The sequence below is a fragment of the Centruroides sculpturatus genome, unplaced genomic scaffold, assembly GCF_000671375.1.
Source record: "Centruroides sculpturatus isolate CEXI.00-Female unplaced genomic scaffold, Cexi_2.0 scaffold357, whole genome shotgun sequence".
Taxonomy (NCBI): Eukaryota; Metazoa; Arthropoda; class Arachnida; order Scorpiones; family Buthidae; genus Centruroides; species Centruroides sculpturatus.
In genome coordinates, this window is record NW_019384703.1 from 266636 (window position 1) to 288927 (window position 22292).

Sequence of the window (22292 nt, forward strand, 5' to 3'; positions counted from 1 at the left end):
TTAAAGTAGAGATTAGAACGTAAGTAAAAATAATCATATACACATACTTCCACACTAATGATTAGGCCTATTATTGAATATAATTAAATCTGCGAAAATCGCATAAAGCAAAAATTTCTTGTGTCAAGCATTCACAACTCGTTCACTGTTGTAAATTAAATTTTTTAAATCATGTATAGTTATAAATTCATTCCATAAACTTGAAGGCGCAGTATGATACTGGAGTTCCGCAACGCCCCGATACGAATTGATGGAGGAAGGCTACGCAACACTCGAAAGATGTGCCGAGGACAAACATTTCCTGGCAAGCCTTTCTGTGGAAAACTGGCCCCTAATTAGGTGTCAGATACCCGAAGAAAGCTACACGTCGGTAAGACAACCTCCACCTACTACCGCTGTTCGGCGGTTTTATCCACCGGTGGACTCGGTGCCGTAACACTTCTTACCTGTATTAATAAACTATTAAAAACAGTGGCGGATCTACTGTCAAACTAACGAAACCGAAGTTTCCGGATTCCTCATTTCGATGGGACTCTGAAACAATTTGTTTAACGATTGAAGTTTTCCACAAAATCGATTGAGTGTGTTTGTTATTAAAAGAAGGCTATTGTAGTGATAGAATCATTAGCCATGGTTGAAGTACTTAACAGTTCTTTAGATCGGACTTATGTTAGAGTCCAAAAATTATTCGAGTTTATCAAAAATGTAAGCCAGCCCCATTGACTAAGAGCGCACTAATTATATCATATAAAGATGAAGGTGCCACTATTAAAAAAAAAAAAAAAATCGAAAAACACTGCGATAGACAAATTACCTAGGCTATTAACGACGCTGGGAGTTTCTGAAAGCAGTTGTAAATAAATAAAATTAACGTATAAGTGTTTATTATTTTGAATACCGTAAACATCCGGCGAAGTGGACGAATCGAAGAGAAACGACGAAAAGAATTCGGTCAGAAGAAGAGAATTACTTTGTTGGATACAAAATGACAGAAACTAGGTTATCGGAAAAGATTTCATTTGTCTTTATGTAGGACAATTTAATTTGTGCTTCGATCAGAACAGCAGCCTCGACACGAATCCAATGGGCGTTGTTCATATCCACGTACGAACGTTTTCCGTCAAACTGAGTCTCTTCGGAGAAACGAACTTTATACGTGGGAATAGGCAACCAGTATCTAGTTCTGTCGATTTTATAAAAATATCATACAGATCCCGAGAACTTGTTTATTAAGCAGAACGAATTACTTGAAGTTTCTAAACTTTTCAATGCTATTTGGGCTGTAATTTGAAAAAAAATTACTTATAAATTCTCTTTGTCGTCCATCTGTCGGTCTATTCTTCTTTAATCTCGAGAACGGAGTTAGATGAAAGCCGAGACCAGATATGGAAAGCGTGGGGACAGGAGACCCCGATTAACTGTACACGAACTTGTAATTCAAACCGGAAGTCACATTATTTCAACTCAAAAATTTTTGTCTGAAAGGAGTTAGATAACCGGCATGAATTGCTAACAGGAAAAGCATGATGTACAGGGGCAAGACAATACTAATTTTAGCTGGAGAGTGGAGATTTTAAATTAAATAAATTAAAAATATTATTAAAATTTTCGCCCGGCATTGTGACCATATCACAATAAATAATTGCTCGTTCGGTTTATCTTTTTACAGCATTTAATATATCTGACAGACTTAAATTGTATGTACAGTACAGTAAAGGGATTATTTTTTACTTACATTAAAAAAATCCAGCAACGAGTTGCTTAACTTTCCCGGAAACTTTGGTGACGTCATCTGTTATAATATTTTATTTAAACGCTTTTTATATTTTTAACTATTAAACCCTGCAATGAATGGCCCGAGTCTCACAAACCGAATTGACTTTCATTATATATTCATTACATATTTATATAGGTAAGCAATTCATATTGCACACACCTTCCTACTCGGGGTGGTACTACAAATTTATGTGAAATTCAAGTTGAATAATTTTAATCTGTTCTGACTAGCGAACAATTTGGGTTTGAAAACAGGCCATTAATTCGTAAGTCCTTTTTTTTTGTGCTTTGTATAGATATCTATTTGGTTTATTTGAGTTTTGTTTACGTAATTTTTAGGTTTTAAGGCTGTGTGTCTACTGAACAATTACATGATTATCATACGTGCTTTTCATCTTTTGTATGAAGCATTCCTATTTTGCTTGCAGAGAACATACTGCTGTATTACATTACAATGATCTCTTTGCTACAGTATATCTTAAGATTGTTGAAAAAGACTTTTACACCTATTAAAACACCTACTGTAAATATAATTGATACTTTTTGATAACGTGAAAACATTGTAGAAAAATACGTGCTAATGTGGGTTTCGTGTGGGTCTGTCGTACCCAGGACATTCATTACCGGAATTTTTCAAGGCCATTCAACGCAGGGATAAGTGGCAAAAAGTTTAGTTTTGAAGGTAGGGACAAATCTTATAAAAAATTGTAAATACTAATAACGAGTAAAATCGTCAGTAAGTCCGACCCTACTCCAGATACGATATACGATACCCCTTTATCTCCCCCATCACGAGACAGCTGCAGCCAATCACCGTGATGATTCATTCCTACTTCTAAGCGCATGTCTCATTATAGGCTATCTACTAGATAATGAGAGTGACCATATAAGGAACGCTTTCCTATTGGCAGTATGTGATCACGTGATCTTTAAGTCGCCATTATTATTCCAAATAACGTGTAAGCGAGATTAGAACAAAAACTTCGTGGATAAATTTTATCGTCTCTATGTTCGTTGTCTGAAAACAAATTAAAATTAATCAAAGGTCAGTGATATTAAGAATATACAGGGTGCTCCAAAAGTCTCCATAAAGTGACACAAATCAAGCAACCAGTGGTCGAATAAATAAAATCACTAAACACTGATAGTTGGTCATTGGTTGTGCCTGACCAATGGGCTTCCCACCATGTAGTGTTGTGGTGTTTCTTCATGTGTCTAACACCTAAACAGAATCCAGTTTCCACATAGGAAGTCCGTTGCCTTACTCCCTTATTTCACTGACACAAATCTTAATGCTGACATTTTGAAGTTTTGTGAATAAAGTTTCATTTCACTTTGTACGTATGGAAAATTTCGGACACCCTGTATTGACAATATTTCAAATAACGATATACTGTTTATTTGTATTAATCTTGTTTTTGAGTTTTATGCCAGTTGTTATATACTGATATTTGTTAGTTAAATAAAAGTTATTTTTTAGTTTAACTTATTTTACAGTTTAATAATTCTTAGAGTACGACTGAATGTTCCGCTTTTGCTGCAGAAATCGCAGCGAAAATTACGATAGATTTGTAATTTAGAATATAATATATATAAAGTAGAATTTTTTCTATATTAAAAAAATGATTGATGAATAATAAATACCATGCAATTAAAATATATTTATCAAAAGCAACTTATAATAAATTATTATTTTAGTTTAATAAATAACAAAAATAATATATAGCCTAAGTATGATGTGTATTATTAAGTTGTTTTATAAATACACCTCACTGTAGAATACATTTAATATTCTATAAACATATTAATATATATATATATAGGCCTATATTAANATATGGTAGCTCATTATGTTTTATCCTGGCTACACTGGCAACAGCATTAGAAGTCAATGTTGAGCGTTGGAGTGTCAACGTCCAACATTGTGCTATTTTCTCAACAAAGAAACTCTTCTTCGGCAGGTCTACAATACGAAGATTCTTCTCACTGGAAGGCTTCTTCACGGTGACACATATCAAGCAGCAAATTACTTGCATATTTATACGCTAATATCTCATTAATATGCACGAAATTACATTGTTTAACGTTGATGTTATAACAAATTATTGAATAATTTATGCAACAAAATCCTTCCAATGCGACAAGCAGAATTTATACACCTTACATATTTTAACAATATGAAAATTATTTTAATCTTTTGTTATTTTCGGAGTAGGATATCAAGTGTCTTGTGACATTTTTATTTGTATATGCAATAAATAAATAAATAATAATAGTAGAGATTAATTCTAAAAATCGAAAACGACATTTATTTTCTTCTGCCCGAATTTCCTTTTAAATAGATGCTAGAATATTTCTCTTTCCCTTAGTATTGTATGTGGCTGCGGCTAAATAAGCAGTTTGGAAAAAACATGGCCTGTTATCTGTATGACCACTATCTCAATATTGGCTGTCTACTATCTACGAACTTAAAAGTGCCGTATGCGGGCAAAATTTAAAACTAATTTTTTAGCTGCAGAGTATGGAACTAATGGCAACCATTTTACTTGACTCATTTAGCCCCAACTACCCTACTTCTTATTTAAAATTCTCAGGTTAGTACTTCTTCAAAAATGATATTAGCTTTGTATAAGAAGTAAGTATTAGCTTTAATTTTTCAATCGTAGAGCAAATGCCTCCAATACAAAAATGCAAAATTTTGAGCGAAGACAATACTAGTTTAAAATATTATATATTCCGTACATTCAGGATTGTTGTGGATGGTTTCTCTTATCTCAAACGCATATACGAAAGGTGTATTTATAAAATAGTAAATTTAAATGTACTGTGGTACATCGTACTTCGAACGCTTCAGAGTTCGAATACAAAATTATATAAAAAATTTTCCTCTGACCACTTCAAAGTTCTAACTGTGCGCGCAGTAAAAATGTACTCCAAGTATAAACGCAACCCTATTGTGTTCAAGTCGTCTCTCGTTATGCTTGTATGTTTTCAGGGATTTTCTCGCTTTATTTTTGGTGTGTCTGGTTATATACACTGTATTGTGTTATTTGTCGATTTTAATAATATCTTCCCGCAATTTTTCTTTGTCGGCAGCTTTTGGTTTTTTTTTACTCTTTGAACGGCGTTACATCCTTTTCGAAAGTCAAAGTATAATATGTCCGATAAGCTTTTTATCCGAAGACATCATATTTTGTTTGAATGAAATAAAGTTGTAGAGAGTTTACAGTAAGATTCTAAACAAAAAATAAAATCTCATATTATCTATATGTTAAATTTCACAATTGTTATAATTAAACCACACATCTATGGGTAAGATGCCGATGTGGACGGTGTGCGATTAATAAATGCAGTTTTCATTTTATTATACGATATTTACGTATTTTATTTTATTTTAGGGTATTTAATTGTATTATTTTTACCTTAAATTATGTGTATTTGCCGTTTTAAGTTTCGAAATGGAAATTCGGGGTTTGGAGATGGATTAATTCACTGTCCATTGTTTGTAATGGGAAAAACTGATTCGGTCTTGGAACGACCTCCTGGAACGAACTAAATTCGAAGTACGAGGCACCACTATATTATACTGTATTACTAATGTATCATGTAAATCCACATATTTCGTGTACGTATTATATTGGCTAATATACTGTTTTTATTGTAAACTAACCAAACCAAACCAAACCAACACTTTTCTTAGTAAGTTTCGTTTGCTCGTCTTTAAAGTCAATTTTAACAGTCGAAGAAAACACTGCATTTCTTTTGTCAATATTAAAATGTGTTCTTAATTGTATTTTTAATCCGTTCTTTTCCCTTTCCTTGTTTCTAAAACGAAGGTTTATTTCCTATTATACAACTATTTATATTTTATATTTAAAGTTCCGTCTAATTGGCAGCTTCAACCCAAGCTTTGTTATTTTGGTCTTAACTTTGCCTGTTAAAAAGTATTTCGGTAAAACAGATTCGTTGTTTGTTACTAGTCGAATACAGTAATTAACATACTCAAGAATCTGAAATTTATTGCTTTGTGAACCATACGCCATCAGTATTTATATATCTTATAATATAATCGAGATGGGTTGATAATAATAAGCGCAGAGTCCAAACTGTTAGGAGTTGAAAGTTGAAATTTGGCACACAGTGTACGTCATGAAAATGTACACTAACTGTGTACCAAATTTCAACTTTCAACTCCTAACCGTTCGGGCATTGAAACATGATCGCGCTTTCTAAAGATCACGAGTCACGACTAATTTGTTGACAGTGGCGATCTGGCGAAAATATCGCTCGTACCCAATCAATACGTTGCCTAAACGAATTCTCGCCATCTATCACGACATAAGGAAGAGTTATCGGCGCGTGGCACGCGCAGACGAGGAATCCGACAACGAGTAGCCAAATGTGAAAATAATGCATAAATTTAAATGTTTTTGTAGAAAAGTAGCGAGTTGTTTTATCCGTGGCCGCATTATCTCTACCACAACAAATTACCAGGTTCCGACCACGAAATGGTTTGTGATTTGTAGTATTTATGCCAAATACGTTACGTCAAAAATAAGAATGCGTAATACGATAGGCCAAACAAAGCTTTCACGGGATAGAATCACCTTTCTCTAGTGTCAATAATAATTCTGCATTTTAGTCAAGACTAAAATCTACCGCGAAAGCCACGTTATCAGTAAGAAAAGGTATTGTTCCCAAGTGCTTAACATTTTGTACAATAACAACAACAATCTAAGAATTATTAATTACTTAATGTATTTTAAACTGGAATATTCATTAGTATTGATGGAATTAATCGTATATTTTATTAAAAGCCTTACAATTCACATAAAAGGAAACTTAACAAATGTAGAATTATCCTAGCGAGGAGCGAATGATAAAGAAAAACATTTCTACCAGTATATTTAGAACATTTTACAGACGTAGAGCACGTAGGACTACTTAAATAATGTTTTTAAGTATTTCCGCGAGTTTTAGTACATAGATGTCTTGGCCTTAATTATTAGTAACATCGACTGTTCTTTCTATTATTTTAATATTATTTTACGAACATCACGCTCTTCTCGGNAATAATGATAAATACTGTAACAAACAAAATTTTTAAGAACATTACTATATCCAATTTTGAAAAATTGCAAAAATATTCGAATAATTATATTTTTTATACCGTTTTTCCTTTCGGTTTAAAATGAATCGCATCCCAGACTGGACGGAGTACTGGTATTTATCAACCGCACCCACTAGACGAACATTTTACAGACGTAGAGCACGTAGGACTACTTAAATAATGTTTTTAAGTATTTCCGCGAGTTTTAGTACATAGATGTCTTGGCCTTAATTATTAGTAACATCGACTGTTCTTTCTATTATTTTAATATTATTTTACGAACATCACGCTCTTCTCGGGACAAATTGTCGTCCAGCTAAAACGGAAAGTTATTTATCTATAATTTAAATCGCGATAAAAATTATCACAGTGCTATTTTATATAGTTTTATCAAACGTATTATATTAACTTAAAAAACAGTTAATTTATATTAGGGCTTATCACACCAGTCAACACGAATACAAAATTTATTAGATCCAATATACAGTTAAGTTACAAAGGGAGATTTTACAAAGATTAAAAACCAATATGTATAATATTTTAAAATTACACCTAATAAGCATTTCGGATTATTGGTAGTCCCTCGTCAGTTGGTACTATAATAATACAAAAATAGTATACACGAAAGGTTCTGTTAGTAGGCCGTGATGGCGACGAAGACACGAGAATTGAATCCAAAAAACTGGACGTTAACAAATAAGTGTGGTACGACTTCTTATTTTCATAACCAACTTAACTGATTTTTAAGTCAATATAATACATTTAATAAGTATAAGGACAGAAAGCAAAATCAATATCATTATAGCTTTGTCAATTAATTTTAAACAGCTAAATATTTTATTTCGCGTTTTAATTTTAAAATTTCCACTAAATTTTATTGTATAATAAAATCGATTTCTTACACATTAAATTAATATAAAAAATTAAATATAGGCCTATATGGTACGTATCGGACACATAAATAAAATTGAAAAAATAATTAAATATTCCGGGCATAAATTATATTAATTTATTAATTATAAAATATTTCATTACGTATTTTTTACGAATTATCGGCCGAATACAAATATTTTAAATTAATAAATTTCAAGAATTCCTTTTCCATAATTGTTATTTGAGATAATTTATTTAATAAAAGACGAAAATAATTTAATTGCCGGGCGAATAAACAAAGTTTATTTTAATTAAGTAGTTTTTAAGTAGTTTACGCAGAAATTTCCCGGTTTCTACGTAATAGACGGGTCTTAAAATAATATAAGATGGAATTTTGGAATTTAACCGGATTCATTTTTATCGATTTGTCCGGTCAAAGCCAAAGGCACAACAGCGTACTCGTCTCTGGGTTGTTTCTCCGTTAAAAATATATTTGGCGGATAACCGGTCATTTCTCGGAAATACAATATGTCGGGAAGAGTTATTCGACGGGAAAGTCAGCTGCTACCTCCCGCCTAGGTGAGGGTGGAGAACAAGCGGCAGGGGGAGAAGTCCTCCGGCACCCCAGGCGTGCCATTTGGATGGACGAGGGGACCGCCGGACCCACAACAAATACGAAAGGAAATGTTTTTTTGTCGCGGTTTGAACCGCCCATACGATTAGCATTACGTATGAAGTTTTGGTGAGATTTAAAGGTTGCCACTCACGGCAATAAAAAACGCACTTCAAACGAGACAATTTTAAGCGCTTTTAAAACGCGTTCGTGGAGCAAATAACTATTAATGACGACCATCTGTTACCCTTTTAAAAACCGAAATAGCATAAAGTAGCCCGTTTTAGGCCACTTTCCTACCGAGTTTCGTCCGCTCCACTTCCGACGGATATTACTTCATTTAGCCTGGAACCTATCTCTCCCTTATTTGACAAGGCCGAAATTCCTTGTCCCCGTCCCGGTCCCTTTTCTACGCTAACTTCGTCTTTCTCCGTCCGAATCAATTTGCAGACGTCGAAAACCCGGAAGAAAGGCGCCGAGCTCCACCCGTCCATTTCACTACGAATGTTTACCTTCCGTTTCTTCGTATAATAAAGCCGCTTTTTATTATTAAACTACCGGAAAATTTTACTACGTCTACGATATTTATTGCCGACAATTGATTAAATTATTCTCGTGCGCGGGTAAAATAAACGCTATTAATTAAATACCGGGCGTTGAAAAATTTAGTGTACGATTTAGGTTTCGCCGACTTTAAGTAATCTTTATAATTCGCATAAAATAAATCTGGCCAAAAGAAGCCGTAATTTTAAAACGTCCCAATTTAAGAAATTGTTTTTTACCCTCCTTCCTCTATCAAACCGCATAAATATCAAATATACAATTTTTGTAGTTCTACAGGAAATGGCTCGACAAGAAAATTTAACTTAGAAAGTTCTTATTAATTTACCAAACTACAAATATCGTTTTTTTAATTTTTATAAATTACTTTTGTTACCACGGTAAAAATGAATTTTACTTTCTCTGGCTGTTATGTATAGCCTACGTAACAAAATAATGGAACCGTGCCAAATTTGACCCTCCGAGTTTTTTGCAAATCTTCACGTTTTGAGACCTCCCGATCCCGAAAAAGTAAAAAAATAAAGACAAAAAAATTCCGTGGATATGTATGAATGTTGGCGTCTATTTCCCTTAATATCTCGGGATAGGGTAAATATTTACAAACGAAATTTGGCACAGCGATTTGTATACGAAGGGCATTGATGCTATGAAATTTTGGTAGTGAAAAGTCCAAGGAATGAAGAAATAGAGAGGGGTCGTGTGTCGTATCTCCAGACGGATAAGGCTCAATGAAGATTTTATTCGTCAATAACATTTATACTTTTTCATAAAATTCATCCCTGCCCTCAAAATTAAGCCTTTTGCCATTTTACAGTAATTAAAAATATAGAAATTTTTAGAACAAAATCTGTTAAAAGATGGCGCCACACATTCTATTTGTTTTGCTTAATATAAATGTTATTTTTAAAATAAAAACTCAACAGCCGGAAAAGTTACGCAACTCATTGCTAGATTTTTTTAATTCGACGGATGGTATAAATAAATCCAAAATAATAATAATAATGATAAATACTGTAACAAACAAAATTTTTAAGAACATTACTATATCCAATTTTGAAAAATTGCAAAAATATTCGAATAATTATATTTTTTTTTTACCGTTNGTCACGCAATCGACGGTCAATTATATTGCTGTTTGCACGTGATAGATGGGCGGTGACGCCGGATGCTTTTCCATCTAAATTCCCCAATTGTCCGTCCTATCTAAGCATGAAAGTGCCCCGAAAGCCACCGAATCCGTCGGAGAGAAAAACTGCTTTTGTCTCCGAGAAGAAAGAAGTCGATCTCTCAGGTAACGAGTACAACACGTGTTTTATACAATAATGAATGTACTGTACTGTACATGTTATCTTGTTTACATTTGAATTTTGAATTTTTTGTTTTTAAGGTACTAGGTCCATACTTCCTAAACATCAACTGCCCGATACTTGTAATGACACTGACAACATATAAAACTAAGTGCTTACTGCATTAGCAGAAATAATGCTGAACATTGCCGAAACCTTATAGCAGTATTGTTACATTGTTTTATTAACTGCAGATTACATATTTTATACTGAAAGAAATAAACAGCTTATTCGTAAAATAAAATCCAAATACGGTATTATATAAAAACAAAAAAAAACACTTTCAAATCTGGCATAGGTGTGGTAAGAAAAATACAAGGCTTTGACCATTTTTGACCTACAGTGTCTAAAAAGAAAACCTCTTGATAATCCTCAATACAGCGGTGTGAAAAGTCTGTTATCTCTACTTTAGTATTTAAGATATTAGTTTCAACAATTTTTGTCTATTGTTTATTTTTTATTAGTTCTTTAAAATGCCAATAAAATATGTAAAAAAATTCATAAATGTAAAAATAGAGTTTTGAATATTTAATGTTTTACAAAAAACATTAAATATTCAAAATATTTTTTCAAAATATTCAAAACAAAGGGCTTTCTGCGAAATAAAAAAAAATCTATATTAAAAAATTTAGATAATACTTTTAAAGATGTTAATCCTAATACAGACTGTATTAAAATTTTTATAATAAAGCTTATGCAAAACACATTAAGTCATATAAAACCTAAAATTGTTTTAATACAATTATTCAGTTCGATTTTGAAAATGTTTATCAAATGAAAGATGAAAAATCATTTAGTCCGTCTTCATCACATCTTTGTTTGATGCATAATGTTCGATCTCATCATAAACAGAATATATTTTTAAATAATTATCAATTTATATTCAATGAAATGTTATGTAAACATAGCAATACTTGAAATGTTTCAAAATGTTAAAGATGTTAATAATTTACTGTACAATAATAAACTTTATACAGCTAACAACTAAATAATTCATAAAAGGTGATAATAAAATTTTAATTTTTGAAAGTCTAAACTTTTTAATAAATGACTTGAAATCAATATGAACTTAATAATTTAAAATCTTTAAAAGTAATTTAAATATCTATATGTGTTTTTAAATGCGTATTATTTACTCGACTAGTATATCATTTAATATTTAATGAAATCGTTAAATTCGAGATTATTTAGATAAACTGAATTTATATGTCGCTTTTTAAACATAACATTTACTAAAACAAAAGCTTACGTAAAATTAATTTTTATACATTTTATGTATTATTAGTTTTTATTCATTTATTTTAAGCTAACTTGTATTAAATAAGAATATTTATAGGCTAGCTGTATAAAATACAGTTGCTTGTGCAATTACTGATATTTTAACATTTATTTTACACCGATACAATGCTTTTCTGCATAAGATATAAACCAACCAATAGCAAATGATTGCAGTACATCTATCGGCAATCTTCTTTATTACCTCTACTTTTAATGGTGAAAACAATAGGCATTCAGAGTCCTGATAATCCATTGACTCTGGTATTGAGAGATAAAGAACCCGAAGACGGTTGCAATTAGACCGGAAGTACTCTTTGCTGGAAAACTTTTGGTCGGTGTTAAGGCGCTGGGTATTTATTTACTAACTAATTACATTTATATTACAAAAGTATTTATCGTATAAAAATATAAAAATTGTAAGACGAACTTCGATAATTATCGATACCCAGATAAAGAAAGTCTACGGAATCGATGGAAGAGAACCGTCGAAATGAATCCTTTACGTAAATCGGGATAAATAATAATTTCCGGACACTCGTTCTGGTGTAAGTATTAATATTTTAAAGATAGAAACGTTTGCCTCCTTCATCGGCAATAATTTTTCCTTTCGTATTCTAGGCGTAAGCCACCAACAATTCTAATTTTATTTATCAAGCTCCGATCAAACAATAAAAGATATTGGACTATAACCTGGCGATACTCTAATAAAGACAACTTTTTTCTACTTTCCTTTATCGTTTACGAAAAGAAAATGACGTAATATTACTCAGTTATCCGGCTGCAATTTGAAAAAATTGTAGAAGTATAAATTCCCACTGGCGCTCGTTTGTCTGTCTTTCCTTTATCTCGAGAAAGGGGTTAGATAGATGAAAGACAAGACCAGGAGACCTTAGGTGCAGGAAGCCACGTTTAACTGTATGAGAACTTCGAGTCACCGTAACGTGATGCAAACAGCAAATCACGTTATTTCAATTCAAAAATTTTCCCCCGAACGGTGTTAGATAGATGACTGGCAGGACCCTCTGTTAAAGAAAAAGTATGATATACAGGGGCAAGACACTACAGTACTAATTTGAGATGGAGAGCATATATTTTAAATAAATTAATAAAAAATTGTAGCACGGCATTGCGAACACATCACAATAAATAATTGCTCGTTTACCTTATTTTTCTTTTAATTTAAAACAAGAAAAGTTCTTTTACGGAAAAATATTTTTAATTTTTAATTTGTCTACGTAATTATTATAATAATCCTTCGTTATACTAATTATAAACATCCGCAATAACATCAATTAATAACTTATAAATAAATTATAATTAAAATACGTTTAACTTTGAATACATTATAAAATATTTAATTAATAATTCAATTTATATCAATTAATTTCATGTTAAATGTAATTAAGATTTATACGAATTAAAAATTTATACGGATGGACTTTTTGCAAAACTTGTCCGACTTCTATTATTATAATATTAAATTTATTTTACATTAGCATAATATAAAATATAAAATGAAATTTATTTTCTATTTTATATTACGCTAACGTAAAAGTAATTTAATATTCCGACCGGGACGAGTTGGACAAGTCTTGAAAAAATTTGAGTAGATGTTTTAATGCATTTAACGTTATTTAAAATATTCAAAAACGAAATTATCGCTGAGCTTACGACTCGCTCTTTTATTTATTTTCATTCATCTGAATAAATGATTTTTATATTTAATTATGTTTCAAATTTGAATAACACTAACAACTCACATTATTAAGTTAGGCACTTTTTTAAAATAAGATCTTAATATGATTTTATTTGGTATTTCGAATCAAATTAGTTTTTTTAAAAAAATACTTTGTTACTTAATACAAATATACATTATTAATCCATTAATTTTGTGAATATGTATTTCGACTATTCCTCATTTATTTATCGAGCTCAGTGTATTTGAAGATGTTAAATTTATTATTGTTGTGAATTATTGAATTGCAGGAAATCTCGTTATAAGCATATTATTTAATTTTCCCGAAATTCTCTTTAAATATTAACATATATATTTATTTATCCGATAGAATTATTTTATACATTTTAAACAAAANAATTTTTAAGAACATTACTATATCCAATTTTGAAAAATTGCAAAAATATTCGAATAATTATATTTTTTTTTTACCGTTTTTCCTTTCGGTTTAAAATGAATCGCATCCCAGACTGGACGGAGTACTGGTATTTATCAACCGCACCCACTAGACTGGTTTCAAATTATAATTCTGACCCTACAAGAAATAATCTGGATGGTACAACTCTTCTAGTTTCTACTCGTTAATCGTTATCCAGTTTCCGCCCCCCTCTCCCGTGCATTTTCTTCTCGAGAATTCCTGAAAGGTATTGAATTCCATAAAAGGAATCAAATTCTCATTTTCCTGGTGTTATTGTTTTTTTATATCCCGAAAAAGAGGGTGCCGTCAATGACGCATTACCGGCCATCCGCGCCTTAAATATATTATCAAATACTCCTATTGATAATATTATGTCTTTACTGTTGTGAATGAGATCAAATACAGTATTTAATTTTCTAAAAATGATAGAGAAAACGCTAATTCTTCTCCGGTCATTTATTAATTTTTTAACTTATCTAATGCTGGTAAACCGCCCGTCGTTATCTTATTTTATACGTTCGAAAGGAGAGACGTCATTTTTATTTTTGTAACGTTTTCAAATCTCTGGACTAACATTTTTCTACTCTTTGAGTCACATGTATTTATAAAAATGAAAGTTTAAGGATAATAAATAGTGTTGACTCGTACTCCGAAACGAAAATCCGGTATGTATATTTTAACCTGAAAGAACCTTAATTTTTACTTTTCCTTTCGGTTTCCTTTCCCTTATTATATTTTCATTTTTAAAATATACGTTATCTTATTTTTAATTTTTTTTACTTTAAAAAATATATTTTTTTTTAATTATAAACTAAAGTTCATAATTTACTTTAAATGCGTTTAAAAGAAATTCGAAAAGGGATTATAAGCGTTTGTTTAATTAACGTTATTTTAATTAAATTCCCAATATTGATTTTCGAATTAAATACGATTTTAATTTAAAACGAATTTATACATCGTTAAAGATATAAAAATCATTTGAAAAATACGCCGTTTTATAAATCTAATTATCGTAACCGGTTTAAAATCTAATCGCAGTTTGACTGGTTACGGTACAAATTTATATACGCCATTTATTGCAAATATAATATTAAATAATCTTGTAATATATTTATAGTTTGTAAACAATTACTTAATGGAATTATCCTAAAATTGTTTGACTAGTTATTTCTCTATTATACCTAATTATTACTTTTTAAAAGCGTTTAGATTTTCAGTAAAGAAATTTTGTTGTTTTTTTAAATCCGATATAGAAATTTTAAAATAAAGAAAGCAACTTATTCTTTACAAATATACAAAAATATTAGGACGATATTATTTTGCGCCAATTCTCTTAACTGACGGAATTCTTTCAGTTCTCTATTCAAAGTCCATCGAACTCGATTATGAATTAGAATTTAATCGATTTTAAATCGCAAACTGCAGTACACGACTGATCGAACAGAGAAATTCAGTTTCTGTAAACAGTAGAGTTTCCTGATACAAGGCAAAAATAGTTTTCATTCTGATGGAAAAAAGTAAGGGAAAAATTAGCCTAAAGCCCAGGTGGGTAGTCACGAAGTAACTAATTCGCCAAAATCGAATTTCGAAAGAGCCAGGGGCTATAATTCGAGTAAATTAATTACAAGAGAACCGACTACCTTCTCAATTAATACAATACGAACGGGCACAGTCTTCGATGGCCCAAAACCGCTCGGGGCTCGAAAGATTCCCGTTACACTAAATAACATCATCCGCAATAATTATGCCTTAAAATTTCCACTGTCTTTCGAGAATCTCGGTCCGGAAAATTAAACGTCGGTCGGATATCGATCGGACATTTCCTTCAATTTCACAAGTTCTACGTTTTAGACGGCGATTTCTTATTCAAAAACAAGTCGGCTGCCCGAAAGACGTTGGGACAAAAGTGCAGTCGGTGCTTAAAACGGAAAATTTATGGGGATCCGAGCGACCAACTCGATCGATGAAGTCCGAGAACAGAAAGCCGAAGAACCTCCCGTCGGCCCTCTTCTTACTTTCACAATAAACGACAACGAAATTTTCACTTTAAAACTTTGTCATCTCGAATATTAAAGTCAATAAGTGCGGGACTGCCGGCGAATGCGGTGACCTTCCCTTGCCCGAATTCCTGCGAAACAGGGTGGAGAGTGACCCAGACTTGGCCCCTTCTTTTCACTATTCCTATTTTTGCCGGCCGAGACGTTCTCGTACACCTGAACCGGAATTTATTAAAACAAACGTTTATTTAACACTGGGTACGAAAATTAATTTTCTTTCAAATTTAACGTAACAAAATCTTAAATTAATACGGTAACGGATAAAAAATTGTAAGAATGTACCCATCGGAGTACCGTATATAAATTTTCCCTCCGGCATCCTATACGTTAACTACAATTTTCTTATGAAGTTCGTCTGAAATTAAAATAGGATGCGATTTAAATTATTAAAAATCAAGCGTATAAATAAGACCGATAAAAATTTTGTGATTTCCAGAAGGATCATTTAAATCAAAAATTTTTAAAAATATTCTTAAGAGAACGATGCAAATTTTGGCAAAATTCCCAAGAAAATGCGGTGCGTTGACACGGTCAACGTGACCGTAACAAGTATTATTACGTATTACTATCCCGACGCCATTACGTAAGTGATACCTCGCCCGGCATAGTGTCAACAGCGCCGGGTTTGGATTTTAACTATCCGTACGCATTCGGTATCTACGCGTACAGTACGTACGCGGGAATAGCAGACGGGATCGATGGTTTATATAATAAATCTGGTTTCGGTTATATTTCGTAAGAAAACTGGAAGGCGGGCCCAATATACACTTAAAGTATTGCGGTCGACTTAACAAAGCAGTTAACTCACCTATTCCTCGATTACTAGCGGTACGGGAAGGACGAGAAGTTTCTTTGTTCTTAACCGGATCAACGATGGTAAACGTGGAACAAAAGATAAGTAAAAGCTTGGTCTTTCTTTCTCTCCACCGACCACCTTACCGGCACCGGCGACTTTCCGCACAGAACGACCCGCGCTTCCAATCCGATTCTCGGTCACGTGACAAATACGTAACAACCGGCATGGTCACGCGCACTGGGGCGGTCGAGAGGGAAACAGGTAGGTAGAATAACGGGTAGATCCGGCGAAAGCGAATTTTTTTACTTATCGAGCGGAGAAAGTACTTTCGCCGCGTATTTTCGTGGCAATTTTCATTTATTCCGCATTTATCTATATTATAAAACGTCTAACGATAATTAGGTAACTTAAGACTTTCTTATTTTAATTAACCGTAATTTTTATTCCGAATACGCTTAATTAATTTATCGGCCGAAAATATCGTTACACGTTTAAAATTACTGCAATATAATTACACAGAATACGAGTAAATAATGCTGCCATCTGGCGACGTTTATATAAATCATTATTGTCGGATACTTAAGTCAAATTTTATAAAAATAATAATTCAAAAATCGATCGATTAAAATTTGGAAAATATTCAAATTATAAGATTGGTTGGTGGTTAGAAGGGAATCGGATGGAAATCGTAAACGTTATTTGTATCCTTTGATATTTAAACAATGGAACGTTTTCACCCGGTGGCAATTGATATAAACTGCAGTTTCGATTACCGAGTAATTAGGTCCGAGTGAGCCACCGACCGATTCTCCCCGCTTTAAATGATGGCAGAATTTCACCTCAATAAATCCTGCCCAAATAAATTGTGTAATTATTTTATTATTCTAGAAGTAAGAAAGAGTTAAATTTAGCCCGACAGTTTTACAATTTACAAAATTGTGTTTCGGCTTATTGCGCGTTTATTTTCCCGTCTCGGTTCCTACGTAAAAATTAAGAAAAATCTTTTTTTACATTTTATTAAATTCAAAAACGTCGTTAAGTTTTTAAACAAAGAATTTCTTGTGTGTGTGTGTAGAGAATTAAAGAATTTGAAGATACAGCAACCACGTCTTCTACATTACAAAGAATTTCTGTTTAAGTTAGAATTTCATAAAAAGGTAAAATTAGATTTTTTAAAATTAAAAACTATTTTCTTTCTTAATTTAATATTATTTTTCACAATCAAAAATGTTTAAAATCTTTATTATTTTTTTTAAGCTAAAAAAAAGCATTAATAACTACGACAAATTTCATCGACTATCACTAGATGGCGACACGAAGACTTGTGTTCGGTTAATATATAAAGGATGCAAACATACGGAAGAACAGGGGTAGCCAAACGGGTTCGGTCGTGGGTTGACCTCTGGCCGGGACGAGCTGGCCACGTGAGTTTTCTGGGTTTACTCCACCTCTGTTACGCCTAACTAGGGGACCAGTTACCCTTAAAAAATCTCTCTCGAAAGGCATTTTCTCCAGCTCTTCGCCAGTAATTTCGTATAGTGGAGCAAAAAAATTTTCGGCCGGCTCTTAGGAGGATAAGCGGTTACACAATAACCTCTATATTAACACCGATACAAGATTAGAAAGAACCGGTTTACGGCTGCGGTCACTTATAACACCTTACGTTAGCATATGTATTACGCGTTACGGGAAAGTCGTTGCCGCTTTGAAAAGATGCGCGTTAATTGGAAAATGCTTTTTGCAATATTTGCACGATTTCTTAAGGACAAAATAAATTTTGACAAGTTTTACGTCAGGATAGGGTTGGTTTATTTGATTACGGCAACAGATGCTGAAGGGGATTCCTCCTGGAGAAACTTTCTATGAGCAACACCTAAGCAGGGCCAGTTTCGCAAAAAACGTGAAGAAAGCCCGGAAAACTCCACTCGACCAACGGTGGATTACATCGGGTTAGTGTCGGATTATTTATACTGTATATACATACACAGAGGTCGCTCCGGAAAATTTAAAAATATCGCCACCGTTTCGCCAGTTTTAAATTTCTTTCGTCACCAGTTCTACTTACTAATTAATGAAGGTGCCGGTAGTCTTATCAGTTTGTCGTCTGGACAGCAAAAGTAACTTGTTAATTAAACCGTTACTAGCAAGGAGAAGACCCGACATTCAAGTCTCCGATTCGAATGAAACTTGATGAGCACGTAGTCTGAAACACAAGCAGTTCCTCGTCCAAATAATAGGACCCACTTTTCAAGCCTTTCCAAAGTAGTGACCTCTGAAAATTAAGTGTTTAGCTTATAAGACTGGATGTTTCTTGTCCAAGAGAAGCGATAGCCGAGTGAATAAGATGCGAGGCACTTGATCTAGGCGATGTTTGATCGTTTGGGATTTTAGTTTATTTATTATTGTGTGGCATTGTTTTATTATTTGACCGTATCGTTAGCATTATTATTACTATTATTATTTCTCACGTTTAAAGCTTATAAAACGAGATTTAAAAAATTGTGACGTCATTTCCTGCTTACGGAAAACAAGCCTCTCTAGATTTAACTCTTACGTTGTTAAATAAAATTTTCTTTATATTTATTTTCAGGTATGGTGGCATTGTGACATTTGAAGCGTAACAAACATGAACGCGTGAGGATATTGTCCGTAATATTAGCAATTAATTAAAAAAATAAAACGCTGCGACTACGCTAATCTATTTTCATCTTACTTGTCTTTTTCTTCTATGTTCAGTAACGTCAGTTAAATGTACAGAGGCTTGTTTTCGCTAAACAGGAAATGACGTCACAATTATTAATCTCTCATTTTATAAGCTTTAAACATGAGGAATAATAATAATAGTAATAATGCTAATGATGCGATAAAATAAGAAAGTTAGACATTTAAAAAAAACTAAACTAAAACTAAAACGCCGAAGGTTCAAACCTACATTGTTTAGGTTTATTCACTCGGCTATCTCCGCTCTGGGATGTGCAACTTACAGACTTTTAAGCTAAACACTTAATTTTTAGAGGCGCCTTTTTCAGATCGTTTGAGAAGTGTGTCCTATTATTGGTCAAGGAGCTGTTTGTGTTTAGGCTACGTGCTCATCAAGTTTCGTTTTAGTCGAAGACCGGAACGTCTGTCCCTCCTCTTGTTAGCAATAGCAATCATTTTTTATTAATCTTTAATGGATAATTCTGAATAACACAGTTAATCGTAATGTTTAAACAGTATTTCGCAGGTTCTGTCGTGTCAAAAATTTTGTTTTAGTCTACTGAAAAATGATCAAAGAGTAAAAAACGTCATCCCAAAAAATTCCCCAAAATTTCTCTCAGTCGACAAAAAATCCCCACTCTACAAACGCTGGGCGTCATTGCACAAAACTGCCTTCGGTTCTGAACGTCACTTCTTACTTTTCTACCCGAACTTGCCACTTGACATCACGAAATACTAGGTGTCTGGTGAACGGGACTCCCATTGTACGGAATCTCGACATTTTGCTGCTTTTCCGAAGTGTGATTTGTGATTCAATTTCACATAGAATGTCGAAAGAAGCGGGGAGTTTTTATCTTCACTTGCTAAGTATTATATTTGCCAGTATTATATTTTTATCGCCACTTTAATAAAAATATTGCCAAGATTTTGGCCCTATGCAGCGCGACCCCTGCCGATGTAACATACTGCCTAGATAGATGTACTATACTCCTCCACTATCTCCAACTGTTTTCCATCGATCTGAAAGACGTCTTTTTGATCGTGTTTGCTTCTAAAAACAATTCACTTTGTTTTTGAGAAATTCACTTGCAGACCGAATCACTCGCCTTAATTGTTCGATTTATTAATGGATTCAAGCAGCTTTTCCCTGTTATATCCCAGAATAACAGGGTCATCTGCAAATCTGAGGTGTATCCTCGCGGATTGACATTCCTTCTGCGTCTTCCTTTAGGGTGTCCATTACTCTTTCAAGACCTGTGATAAATAGAGCCGGTAATACTGGTTCTCCTTGCCTGATTTCTCTTCCTGTTCTAAACCATCTTCGACAGCTCTCATACCATTTGTTTTCGTCCTTTAATTCATACAAAGTATATGTTCGTGGTTTGTTAGTTTTTGTTTGAGCGCTTCTTGATCTTTGTTTTTCATGTTATCCGAGCTCAATTTATCTAAGTTCCTTTTTTTAAAGAAGTTTTCTTGGTGTCTTAGTCTTACAGTTAGCTTTAAAGTTGGCTATTATTATGCTATGATCCGACTCCATATTAGCATTTCGGAAGGATCTACGTAGTTGAACAACTGATTTCCATCTCTTACTTATGAGGATAAAATCAATCAAGTTTTTAGTCTTTCCATCCTCTGATCTCTTTGCCCATTATCGACATGGCTTTTGTTGTAATTTTGTATTGCAGATTAGCAGATCTTGGTCTGTAGCAAACTCATAAAGTTTTCATTTCTGTAGCAAACTTTATGGGTATGGTGACAGAAATGAAAGGCGAGATTCCTTTCATTTCTGTAACCATACCCGAATTTTCTCCCTATTTTTTAGCCGACATTTGCGTTCCGGTCTCCTGTCATAACCACAATGTCGCTTTTTGGACGTTCGGAAGGAGCCAAGTTCGGCTCCAAAGAAAAGGCTTCGATCGCCTCTGGAGAGCTGTCTGATGTTGAGGCGTAAACTTAGATAATAGATATGTTCGATTACCTGGAATCTTGCCACAATTATTCTTGGACTTTTTGCATTGTATCCCGGCAGAGCTTTTCTGGCTCCTTGGCCGAATACGAAGTCTACTACTCCCTGATGTCTGGTCTCACGGTCCTACCAGATGGCCTGGCCACTGTCGATTTCTCCAGAGGACGTCCACGGCATTTCGACCAGTCCGAGTACGTCCCTTCTATATTTCTTCATTACAATTTTAACCGGAAAAAAATTTTATTTAATGCGGAAAAATGACAAGGCGAGAAAGAAAGGAATTTAAAACAACCAAGACAATAAAACCGTATTGCAAATAAAGACCAGAGAAACTGAAATAAATATTTAAACTATAAACAAATGGAAATTCAGAAATAACAGACTAGATACGGTGTAATAAATAGCAACGAGAGGCACTTTGGCGGCAAATAAAAAATAACCTCTACGTATATTTTAACGGTAATAAATAAAATCGTACTCGGTGCCATCCGTTATTACATTTGTTTATAAAAAGTTTTTATATTTTTAGTTTTTGTCAAAGACAAAAGGCTTAATTTTGAGTGTAACGAAGAATTTCGTAAAAAATTTATAAATGCTAATAACGAATAACATCCGAATTAAGTCAGCCCTCTGGAGATTGTTCGTTTTGTTAAATTATGACAACGCAACACTTGGGCGATCTGCTTAGGAGAAATGTCTTCCAGGAGGTCTTTTTAGGAGTAACTAGTTCCTATTCAGGCGTTACAGACGTGGAGAAAACCCGGAAAACTTCACGTGGCCAGCTCATCCTGGCCAGGCGCCAATGCACTACCGAACTCCCGGTATTCGGGAAACGGAACGCTCTTTTAACGCGGTGCTCCGGGCCACCCGATGTTTAACGTATATCCGGAATTGAAGGATTATTCGGTCGCCGACTATCGGCGGAAAAGTAGCGGAAATGACCGTTGGCGGCGCTTGGAACGTTTGGGCTTTGCTACAATGTAAAAACAGTAGAAAGCATTTTATTTTTCGGTCGTTTAATGATTTAGTCATCAGTAAACGTGCCAACGTGTTTTTTCTCGGA

The 22292-nt window shown here is 33.3% G+C and overlaps 1 protein-coding gene across 1 annotated transcript in view; it reads right to left on the bottom strand.

Annotated features, from left to right (window-relative positions):
* The window catches only part of LOC111627614, a 70816-nt gene extending 54050 nt beyond the window's left edge, over nt 1–16766 (bottom strand). Inside the window, exon 1 of the mRNA XM_023371202.1 lies at nt 16576–16766. The gene's annotated coding sequence lies outside the window, so the exon portion shown is untranslated. The remainder of the gene's footprint in view (nt 1–16575) is intronic.
* Nucleotides 16767–22292: the final 5526 nt, after the last annotated feature.